At 43.3% G+C, this 12,579-nt stretch overlaps 1 protein-coding gene across 1 annotated transcript in view; it reads left to right on the top strand.

The window, feature by feature from the left end:
• Positions 1-12,579, top strand: part of Csgalnact1 (chondroitin sulfate N-acetylgalactosaminyltransferase 1) — a 331,838-nt gene that overhangs the window by 72,497 nt on the left and 246,762 nt on the right. The window contains exon 2 of the mRNA XM_028883852.2: positions 7,678-7,792. The gene's annotated coding sequence lies outside the window, so the exon portion shown is untranslated. The remainder of the gene's footprint in view (positions 1-7,677; positions 7,793-12,579) is intronic.

The raw sequence follows: 12,579 nt of genomic DNA, 5'->3' as shown, positions 1-12,579 counted from the left end.
GCAGAGCAGGCTTGTGCTTATCCCTACCTGTGTTTTCAGAAAAGACTGCTTAAACCACATCCCCACTGCGAACAGAGCGGCATGTCTTGGGCTCAGCTGCCCCACTCAGGTTTTGTTGTGGTGTGTCCTTGAAATGCACAGAAAAAACTGAATCTGCATCTGTGACTTATCCAAGGCCTAGGCTGCTCTTGCTTGAATATGGTTTCACATTTTGGTAGTGTGATCTGTGGGTTCTCAGCCCCAGGTGTCCTAATGAGTGCTTCTGTGAACTCTTGAACCAGTGCACAAAGGAGGGCTCAGAAGGGTGATCCCAGGTCTGAGGTGGTGAGAGCAGTGTTTCTCTGGATCTCCTGTGTGGGTGTGGAACACAAACATTATTCCCAATGGGTATAATACTGCTCAGTACTGGTTGACAGTTTATTTCTAGTTAAGAAGAGTCTTTGGAGAGGAAAGAAAGTTAGAGAATCCATTACCAACTTTCTGATTCTCTTCTTGGCATAATACTCAGAGATGGGACCACCCCTAACACTTGCTGACCCTGGAACTGTGCCATATGTCCGTATAACCATTCTCAAGTTACATCAAGCAATGTGCAAATCAGGCTCTGTAAGTCTATCTTTGTGAACACCTTCCTAATGGCCTGGGAAGCCAGGTTCAAATTTAGGTTCACCAGCCTCCTTCATATGCTTATTCAAAATCTCTCTCTCTCTCTCTCTCTCTCTCTCTCTCTCTCTCTCTCTCTCTCACTCTCTCTGTGTGTGTGTGTACATGGGGGAAGAGTGTTGCTGGAGGGCTTCTCTCCAGGTTCCCCAAGCCCCGCAGTCCCACAATCCATGTATAAAATAATCACTCAGACGCTTATATCACTTATAAACTGTATGGCCGTGGCAGGTTTCTTGCTAACTGTTCTTATATCTTAAATTAACCCATTTTTATAAATCTATACCTTGCCACATGGCTGGTGGCTTACCAGAGTCTTTACATGCTGCTTATCCTGGCGGTGGCTGCAGTGTCTCCTGCCTCAGCCTTCTGCTTCCCAGAATTCTCCTCTCTCTTCGTCCCACCTACTTCCTGCCTGGCCACTGGCCAATCAGTGTTTTATTTATTGACCAATCAGAGCAATTTGACATACAGACCATTCCACAGCAGAAGGGGTATGTATACATATATGTGACTGCAGGTCCCCAGTTTACTTACATCTGATTCCAAATGGCTCCCTTTTCCAACCTGATGATGTGGTTTAGGCCTCAAAGAATTGGCAGGTGCTGTAACAAGTATCAGGGAGGGTAATGTGGCCTAGAAGATGGAGTGAAATCTGCTGGGCTCATCCCGAAAGCTCTGTACATAGATATGGTATAGCTGGAGGAGGTATCAATGGGACCCATGATGCCTGTTGCCTAGAGTATGGGCATTGCCTCTTGGCCAACCTAAGATATACAGATTAGTGTCTCTGTGTGAGTGGAGAGAGCAGGTGTGAGGTTGGAGCTATGTCTGGGAGGTGAGACGCAAAAAGTAGTGAGGTCCATCACTCCAGACTTGAGAAAGGTGGAATGTGCCAAGCTGATTTTAGGAACAAACTTTCATGGTTCTGGACTTGGGCTGTGTACCAACAAACTTATCACTTACCTCATGGAGGCCGAGAGGATGCATCCTAGATCTTTCTTTCTCCCCTCTCATCTCTGTCTCTCTTGGGCCCTTCGGACCTCCTGCAGTGCTGATCCAGTGGTGACAGATGGCTGCTGTGATGGAAGGCCCGGGGAGCACCAACGGGAGAGGGCCCTTCCTTCTCTCTGCACATCTGTTGTTCTCTGCGTCGACCTTCTGCTCCAGGCAACCCCAGATTTTTACTCAGTTTCCATTCTCATTTGCTGGACTTCCCTTGCCTGAGAGTTTCTTTCTTCAGCTGCCCTGGCATGGGCAGTAGGGGTCTTTACAGGGAGGTGGGGGATGCTTGCCTCGTTAGGTCATTGCTGTATTTGGATCCTTTAATGGCAGAAAGAATTCCGTGGGTTCACATGGAAACTATCTCTCACAACACTTTCCCTGGAGAAGGTGCATGTCTAGTTTCAAATACCTGATTTATGAGCGAGCTTTGGAATGAAACGCGCTTGCCATTGTCCTGGTTCTTCTAGACCGTTTTAGCATCTGCGAAGGTGCTGGGCATACTCAGGTTTCATAGCTGCACTAAGTCTGCTTTGAGTTGGAGACGCCTGTTCCAGCTCCAAACACCTGAGATTTTAGTTCACCTCTCTCAGTTTTGCAGGTTAGGAAACAAAGATCAGAAAACACAGGAAGTCAAACAGACTTTCATCTTGGACACCAGCTTTCCAATCCCATCGTGCCCCTCGTTATGACCATCAGACTCCAAGGCTGCCATTTGGGTCTCTTGAAGGGTCTGCATGAGCCCTCTTTGAGGGTCAATAGCACAGAGAGGTGGGGAGTGGGCATGAAGGCCTGAGCTGCACACAGGGATGCCCAGGGCTGATGCTGGGCTGCTCTGTGTGTGAGGGTGGAGGGTGAAGGGTGAGGAAGCGCCATCAGAAACAGTTTCTTGAGTTTAAATGTGGTCTGTGGGCCATTTGCTGAGTCCTGCCATTCTTGTCAGTATATTAAAATGAGATTCATCTGTCTATGAAGTGAAATTGCTACAATTTTTTTTATAGCCTTGCGGCACTTTTGCATATATACCTGTTGTGGAATATTTGTGTAACTAGGCAAAGATGTGTTGCATTTGTTTATGTTGCAGAATATTACTTTAACTATGTGAGCGGGTGTTACGTTCATTTGTGCTGCATTTGTTTAATTAGGTAAAGTTATGATGCATTTGTTTCACCCTGCCTGCTTAAAGCACCTGATTGGTCTAATAAAAAGCTGAATGGCCAATAGCTAGGCAGGAGAGGAATAGGCAGGGCTGGCGGGCAGAGAGCATAAGTAGGAGGAGAAATCTGGGCTTGAGAGAAGAGAAGGAGGAGGAGAGAACAAGGGAGAAAGAGAGGGACATGCCTGGGACCTGAAGCCAGACAGCCACCAGCCAGCCAGACATGCGAAGCAGTGCAAGCAAGATACACAGAAATAAAGGTAAAAGACAAAATGTAGATAAGAGAAACAGGTCAAGGAATCAGAGCTAGTGGGGCAAGCATAGGATAAGGCTGAACATTCACAACTAATAAAAGTCTCCTTGTCGTGACTTGGGAGCTGGTTGGTGGCCCCAAAGAAAGTCCGCTACATATATCATTACCAGGAATGACAACATCCGTTCCTCTGAGCTTTGTGGAATCATTTCCCACGCTTCCAGTTGCATAACATCTATGTGGTTGTTTCCTCCTCTGTAAATAGGGATAATGAGAAGGCCTATTTAGTCCTTTTCTCGGGATCACATGACAGGAGAAATGGAAGATGCCCAGCTCTAGACTGGCCCTCAATAGGCATCCCTTACCCCGTGCCTTCTATCAGTGGTGAAGCTGTGATTGTAACCAGTGCTTCTTGCTCACTGCTGGAGTCTCTCTCCACTCCCTCACAGCACAGGCTTCCTCGACTCCCTGGAACCTCCTCAAGCATTTGGGGGTATTTGCTGCTGTCCCAGAGAAATGTGTATCATGTTCTGAAGTTATTTCCTTCATGGGGCAAGAAGTATAGAAGTTTTCCTTTTTTCATTTGTCACCATATAAGACAAAGCTGTGATACTTCCCTGTTGCCATGGAATCCTATCATCAGGCTTTTATCTTGATGTATCTTTTGATAGTAGAAGGATCTTCCTTGACCTCACTTACTCTCTCCATCGAGTGCCTTATTGGTGTCTACTTCCTCCAGACATAACCAGTAACTGCTTAGCGGTGAGCATGAGATGAAGTCAAGCTTTACAGAGGGGGCTGCCTACTCTTCTTAATCATTTGCTGGGCTAGGGCCAGAGATGGTTAGAAGAACTTTCTGTTTTTACAGAGGACCTGGGCTCAGTTCTCAGCACCCACATGACTACTTACAACCATCCATAACTCCAGTTCCAGGGGATCCAGGGTCCTCTTCTGGCTTCAGTGGACATCAGGCACACATGTGGTACATATACATATGTGCTGGCAAAACATTCATATGCATAAAATAAATTAAATGGAGTCTAAAAATAAATAAACACACTTACTGAAATGAAATTCTTCCTTAGACAATTTGAATATTTTGGTCATTTCTAAGTATTAACATCCCATACAAAGGAATCCTACCTAATTCCCATCAGCTGGCAGGGCCCCAATGCTGAAGAACACTCCTACACAACTCGTTGAACATTAGGATGTAGAGGTGGTGCCCACACAGAGCCTTCGTCCCTATGTGTTAGAGTCTATGGTACACAAAGGTCCTCGACATGCTACCCAAAGAGAAATGTACACACCAAACCAACTACAAACCCTTTGGTAAACAATGCTATCCTGCATGAAAGACATGCTACGGCAATGGTGACACAAAGCTTGCGGGAGTCACCAACCAATATCTGATCTCACTTAAGGCCCACCCCTCAAGATGGAACCCATACCCACCTCACACTGCTTGGCTGACCAGGAACCTGAGACTAGATAGCCCAGGGACCTAAGGTAAAACCAAATACTACTGGTCAAACAAACAAAACAAATCAAAAACAAGAAAAATGTAGCAATAAAGTGACTCCTAACAACATTCTGCTGTACTCACAGATCAGTGCCGGTTCAGCCATCATCAGAGATGCTTCCTCCTGAAGCAGATGGCAACAAATATAGGGACTTGGAGCCAGACAAAATATAGAGAGTGAGAGACCTCAGAACACATAGCCCTAAATAGGATATCTCCATCAAATCCCTCCTCTCAGAGCTTGGGGAAGCCCATGGAAAAGGAGGCAGAAAAAGTGTGTCAGAGGGTATGCAGGGCACCAAGGAAACAAGGCCGTCTAAAACAAGAGAAAATCAGAGAAACCGAGGCAGCGTGCACAGGACCTGTATGGCTCTGCGCCAGGACCTCTGTGTATATTTTATGGCTTCCAGTTCAGTGTTTTTATGAGATTCCTGAGTGTGCAAACAAGTGGGTCTCTGATTCTTGTGCCTTTTTCTGGTTTTTTTCCCCCCAATTCTGATGTGTTAGTTTTTGTTTTATCTTATTTTATTTCACCATTGGCCCCTTAGAAGCCTGCTTGTTTTCTAAGGGGAGACAGAAAGGGAGTGGTTCTGGATGGGAGAGGAGGTTGGGGGTGCTGGGAGGGGAAGCCATAACCAGAATATATTATAAAAAATCTATTTTCAACAAAGGTAAAAAAGAAAAATGCCGTCAGTTCCTATGCCATTATATTCCAGTCTAAACTCTGCCACACTCACCACCCTCCATGTTAGTGTGACTTCCTCCTTAAACTGTCGCATCTCACCTGTCCCATGTTAGCTGGTGGCCTTGCTTCTCATTTCACGGATGAAGAGAAAACATTCTGAAGACTCCGGTCTGTCGAGGGATCGCTAACTCACAGCCCATCCGTATCCCTCCTGTCAGACACCGATTTCCTTCTTGCCGTCTTTTCTCCCCCCTCTCTCAGCCCACCCCATCCCGCTCGGTCCTCGGTCCCCTCACACAGATCCCTCTTACCTTTTCATCATTGCTTTTTATGGTTTTATGGATCAGTCTCTTCCGAATACACAAATAACTTTCATCTTCAAAAATACATCGTGAAACATCATTCCATTTGAGTGAAACCTCCATTTTCTTTCCTGAGTTCCTAGTCAAAATCATGGGGAGGAAGATGACCCTGGGGGCACTCACCATATTGTTCTGGTAGCTTCAAAGCTGATACTTTCTGTTTAGACTTTCCCCCAGAACTCAACATCTTCTGCATGTTGAATATGTGTTTCAACTTTCTATGTCCAGAGATGAATTCTGTTTGCTTTTTGCCAACTCTTACGATGTGAGCCTGGCTGGCTTACCTGGTACTCCCATTGTGGTCCAGGCCGGTCTCAAATGCCCATCTGTTCTCCTGTCTACCAAGGGCTAAAATATAGGCATGCACCACCATGCCTGCCATCCAAGGATAAAAGCTTGTTTCTTGACTTTTCCTCCCGCCCATGGTGTGTTAGTTATTTTTTTCCCATCGCTGTCAAATATTTGACAGAAGCGACTTAGGGACGAGGAGTTTATTTGGGCTTACAGTTTGAGGGTACAGTCCATCCCAGTAAGAAGTTGGGGTGACAGGAATCCGAGGGAGCAGGTCACATTGCATCTACCAGAAAACAGATATAGACGAATGTTGTGTGCCCAGATCCTTCCTTTAAATGTAAAGGATGAATGCAGTCTGGAACTCCAGGTCATGGAATGGTGCCATCCACATTTAGGGTGAGTCTTCCCTCCTCAGTAAATCCAGTCTTGAAATTTCTTCACAGACATGCCTAGAGGATTGTCTCCTAGGTGATTCAAGAACCTGTCGAGTTGACAATCAATTTTAACTATCACAGGAGGTCATTTCCCATCTTAGTAATGGGCCCTGCCATTACTCCATTGTTTAGGTCTGGAAACTAGGAGTCACCCATGGCTTTTCTCTTTATCTTACATTTCACTTCTAATCTTACTAGCAAATTTTGGTTGTTTTTTTTTTCAAAATATGTATCTAAAATGTGTATTTGACACGCTGTCATTTTCTCTTACTCACGGAGCCATAATTGCTCCTACCTGCCCCCTGCTTCCAGTCTCTCCTCAGTCTGTTCTTCCCTCTGCAGTCAGCTCACATCAGACTTTATTTAGCCCTCTCCCCTGCTGATGACTTCTCTCCCTGTGTATAGAGGTAAAGTCGCCACAGTGCCCGTAGCATTGTTGGAGATCCCCGTTCCTACATTACTCCATTTCTCATCTTCCTCAGTTGACTCTGGTCATAGCGCTCTAGCCATTCTTTGGCTCTTTGATTGTGTCCCTGCAGGTTTTTGTCCTTGCTGTTTCCCTAACTGTCTCTAAGGACGTTCTGCCAGCTGTCCGTAGGGCTGTCCCTTTGACCTGTCTCCTGATCTCTGCTCAAACCTCTCCACAGAGACCCTACCCCTCTCTTACCCCTTTCTTCTCTCACTTGTCGGTATTCATAGCACTCATGGAACTTGCATTGTATACATTTGTCTGCCTCCTGTTATTAACTCTTTGATAATAAGCTATTTGAGTTTCTTTATTCAACACTATATTTTGGGTTCCTAGAATAGCACCTAGTATAGAATAGACTGTACATACTTGGCGAATGAATGGCCTGAAAGACAAATGATATAATCTTAACCAAAAGGAAGATGGTACAGTTATTTCTAATCTTTTCCAAAACACTGTATTTTAGGAGGGGTGAAGAAATGAATACTAACAAGTGCCCTTGGGGTCTGCCTCTGTAGTCCCCAGTATGAGCAACCTACTTGAAGGAGATGAGTTCATTTCTGGCTCTTACATACTTTAACTTGTTTGTTTGGGTCCCATAAGACCATTTCTAAGGATAGATTTGAAAATTAAAGATAGGAATACCCAACTTTCATTCTTGTGTCCCATAGTACATCTTGAAGGAGGTTAGGGCAAAGCAGTTCTGAAGTCAGTATGGACCACATTGTCCATAATGAGGATACTCACTGTATTTTCTCTTAATCATGGAGCCATAACTTTTTCTATCTGCTCTTTTCTCCCAGAGATTCTTTTTAATGCTGTCTGTTTTATTGTGAACAGGTCCCTTGACCTCGAATGGCAGATTGAAGAGTTGTCATGTGAGAAACTTTCGACAGTTGTTTCTGTGGCTGGAATCCTCAAATCTTCCACTTCATTGCCTCTGGAGCATAACCAGGTTGGTGGTGAAGATTTTGTCTTCATTTTTCTCATTGGTAGGACAAAGTACCTGACAATTTAAGGCAGGAAGCATTTCTTTCAGCTCACAGTTTAAGGGTACAGTCCACCAGGACAGCAAAGTAATGGCAGCTAGCCACATTGCACCCACAATCAGGAAACAGTGAGCAAGTAACCCCACACTTTCCCTTTTATTCCAGCCAGGCCCCTGGCCTGTGGAATGGTGCAACTCATACTGATGATGGGGGGTCTTTCCACCTCAATGAGTGCAATCTAGAAACTACCGCCCAGACACATTTAAGAGTTTGTTTCCATGGTGATTCTAATCCTATCCAGATGGCAATCAATATTAATCATCATAGATTTAGTAGATACACAGCTAAAAGACTTAAACCCAGATACCCAGGGTGGACTCTCAAACCCACATCATCTTGTAGCTAAGTCCATTTGCAGTGAGTGTGTGAATTGGCCAACTGAATCATCCATAGAAAGGACAGTTGGCTTCCCAGTTGAAGAGTCAGGAGGGTGTTTGCTTGCTGCTTCTCCTAAGGCTGCATTGTAGAGGAAGAAATAGTTTGAGAAGGCTTTTACTGCCAGTTAGCACTAGACTGGAGGGTTCTGACGATGTTAGAAGCATGAAAGGCAGTACTTACAACTCAACATCTCCTATTGCCTCCACAGAGATGCTATTATTATTCAGTAGCATGTGCCCATAATGAACCATCTTATATGACAAATAAATGCTGTATTCTGTTGACATTTTTCTTTTTATTTTTGGAGTGTAGACTTCCCTCATTTGCCAAGCTTTGTACGAGTCTTATTTAGGCTTTTTCTTCTTTCTGTGGCAGTATAACTTGTTTCTTTTAAAAATAAAAGCAGACGTTTAATAATGCTACGACTAGAATTTAAGATGCTTAGTTTATAAACTATTAAAATATATTTCTCTTTTAGATTTCAAGACCAAAGCATTTACATAATTGTCACTTTCACATGACTAGGAAGAGGGATGATAATGAAAGTGTTTTCTGCATTGTCTCTACAGGCTACTTAGCATTTACTCAGATATTCATAGTATTCTTTAGCTGCCCAGATTGCATGGTGGTTTCCGTATCTTAAGGCATTAAGAGATGCATTGCCACCTTATAAAGCAGGTGCTAAATATGTCTGAGATCTGACTCACCCTCTTCATAGAAGGAAGCTTCAGTGGGAGGAAACGTTTCCAGGCATCTCTAAAGCTGGATGGAAGGCAGCATTCTTCATAAACACCCTGTAATTTTTTGTTATTTGTTAACCCAGTGGGTAGTCATGGCTTGTTCCTCTTTGTACCAGTCTGTGTGCTACACAGGCACTTAGGGTAGACTTCTTTACTATAAGGAGTATTTCTGCTACGTAAAGAAGCTGATGGTAGAGCAATGGGGGAAGCCAGAGCACTTCTGTGGAGGCTGATGAAGATTGTCATGTGTGGGTGGTTGAGAATCTTCACAGGAGAGAGAGAGAAAAGGAGTCTGAATTGGAGCTCATTTGAGAAACTTCTGACTTGTGTATTAAAGTATTGATATACGTAACCCCATGCTCCTGAGTTTGTATTAGCTCACATCTTTACTTTTCTCATTACACACACACACACACACACACACACACACACACACACACACACACTCAAAAATAAGAAAAATCTAATTGCCTTGTAGAGCAGAGCAGTTAAAATAATATTGTGTGCTTATGAATTGGAATTCCCCAGAGTCATTAAAAAATCATATTGTAAAATAATATTTAATGACTTGGAGATATGCTTACCGTATTTTAAATGCAAAATAAAAAGTATGAGACAGAAATATGGCACTGGGTTGTTAATGTTGTACTGTCAGTTTGTCTCACTGAATACGGTACTAATCTGTGCTTGTCCTTCCCGCTGCTCCTGCACCCCCAGAGTGCCTGTCCTACCTGGCCCTTCATCTTCCTGCAGTATCTACCATGTTCTAATAAGCTGCCAAGTTCACTTGTTTCTACCAATTTTTACCATCTTTATCTCTTGATGGAATATAAATTATTAGAGGCAGAGGTTTATATATTTTGTTCACAGTGACTCCCCCAAAGCTAAGGACAGTCAATGTCCTATACATAGCAGCTAGAATAAATATTGATGAACAAACTCATGGAGGAAATGTGGTTAAAGTATAATATGATTGACCATACTTTTATTTTTCTGAATTTTACATTTTCCTATGATAAGCTTTTTTTTTTCTTCTATAATTAGAGGGGAGGAAGGCTACACATGAATTCTTCATATAGACCTGAAGAGGTCATCTTTGGGAAATGTCTGAATGAATGACTAAAGATGGCAAAGTCAAATGGCTCTAGTTGGATGTCTTAGTACCTATTGTGTCAGGTCTGGGTTCTGGGCTTGTCTAGCCACCTGGTCTTAAATCTACCTTTGTTTTCTCTATCCACCGTCTCCATCATCTCCCTCTCCTGGGCCCACATGCTGGTCCTTGGGCCCTCTGCTGAGGTCTGCCCCTAAACCTTTGTCTGTGCCTTCTCCTTCCTAGGTTTTTGTTGTTGTTGTACTCATTATTTCAATTTCTGCATTTTCTTTGAATGTCAGTTTGTATCCTGCTCTTTTTCTTTTTAATGACTTTCTGTGCTGACTCTCGCTTCATCAATTTTTGAAGTTCCCTGGCAGCTGTGGAGTATGCCAGGCCCTCAGAGTGATGCCTCCAGCTGTAAGGCAACCATGTTTATCACCGCGTTAGCTAAAGAGGCCAAAAATCTGCCACCAGTGGGAACCCGGTGGAATCTGGCTCCATCTATTTTAAGCCAGAAACCAACCACAGAAACACTAGAGCACATATGCTTTTCTTGTCTCATGTGTTACTTTTTATTTTTTTCCCTCGGTGAGCACATGACAAGCTGTTTAAGAAAAAGCTTTCTATTTTCTACTTTTCTTGTCTTCAAGAGTGCGGAAGCCCTTCTGGTCTCGGAGTTACTTCCATGTGTTTTAGTTAGTGGCTACTTGGATTCCCATCTAGAAAATAGACATTATTTCTTACCTTTCTCAGATGGCATTAGAGTAGTTTAGGGGGACTTGACTGTCTTTGGAGACTATATACATACATATACATACATACATACATACATACATACATACATACATACATTTAATATCAGATTCTTATTAATATTTTAAACACTAATAAACTAAAGTGAAATATTCAAGATCAAACTTGGTTGCTACAACCTCCTGTTAAAATTGTAAAATCATTTTGTTCAAAGGTATAGATTGATTTTGAGGAAGAAGGATATTACATAACAGAGTTCTCAATTCAATAAGGGCTTACTGAGATTCTGCTGTTTATTACTGCAGCAGGCAGTGAAGGAAATTGTAGAGATCAGCTAAAAATGGTCCACGAACAATACAAGCAAGAAAGATCTATTGTTGAATATTTCAAAGAGGAAGAGATTACTCAGGTAAGCGTGCGTGGATGTTGTGATAACGACAGAATTATGAAAAGGTTAGTAGGTGTAGGCTGTAGACTGGAGGAAACAAAGGATTCCACATGTGGATGAGGAAATCAAGAGAGGAGGGGGAAAGGGCATTCATGGAAGGCGGCCTATTGCTCGTGGGAAGGACTTCAGGGAGCAGGCAGATGAGGCGGTGGGAAATGAGATGGAAAGGCAGGTTTCCTAGTGTCATCTCTGTTGCTGTGATGAAATGCCTTGATCAAAAGCAACTTAGGGGAGAAGGGGTTTGTTTTATCTCACAATTCCAGGCTGTATGCTATCACTTTAGGGGAGTCACAGCCGCAGGTGTAGCTAGAGTTCTCCTGCCTTGTCCACAGTCAGGACAAAGGCAGGAAAACTCTAGCCACACGCAGGTGCTGGAAATATCACATCATATAATGTCACCAGCAGAGAGAATGCGCGCACACATACCTAGTACTCAGAGTCTTTTCTACTCTTATACAGTACAGTGCCCCAAGCCTGCGATAGTACTGCCCAGAGTTGGCTGGGTCTTCCCACATCCATTAAGGAAATCAAGACAATCCCTCGCAGATATTCCCACAAGCCAAGTCATCTGGATAGTCCTTCATCAAGACTCTCTTTGGAAGTGATTCCAAGTTGTGTCAAGTTGACAAAACTAACCATTTCAACAGGGTTAGGAAGCAGACGGAAGGAGGGCTGTCAGGCTGAGGAAGCACCTCTATGTTCAGTCTTGTAAGGGACCTTTGTAGGTTCAACACCTGAAATGAGGTTGGAAAGAGAAGGTTTACAGCTCCATTGTGTTCGACAAAACAGCTGGAGGCCCAACGTTGTTGGTGTTTGAGATAGTGTCTTTCACCTCATAGCTCAGTTCTTAAAGGAAGGCCCAAACCCGAGGGGAAGAGCTGTTCATATTCAGCATTATAAGGCTTCTCCCTGCCTTCTGTGATCCTGATAACACAGTCAGACTGCAACCTGGATCTGCAAATTTACTCAAACGACTATTAAGAAAACAGGAGTTAATTTTAAATGGATTTTTTTTTTTTTTTATCAAAGCTATGTAGTAAGAAATCAATATGCTCCTAACAAGAGTTGGTGAATCCGGATGCTAAAAAACCCACTGGAGCTGGGACTATGTGGTGATTTCAGAATGGTGTCAATATGATCAATAGAATATAGATGTTCAGCCAGTGTTCTGATTTGGATGCCACTTTAGTGTATTTCTTTATTATAGTTTTCATAGTATTTCAGTAGGGTATTCCTGTCAAAGGTTACTTATAATAATTTTATTATTTCAAGTAGATTAGC

This window comes from Peromyscus leucopus, chromosome 17 (genome assembly GCF_004664715.2).
Source record: "Peromyscus leucopus breed LL Stock chromosome 17, UCI_PerLeu_2.1, whole genome shotgun sequence".
In the NCBI taxonomy this organism is placed as follows: domain Eukaryota; kingdom Metazoa; phylum Chordata; class Mammalia; order Rodentia; family Cricetidae; genus Peromyscus; species Peromyscus leucopus.
This window is presented reverse-complemented; position numbering and strand designations above follow the sequence as displayed.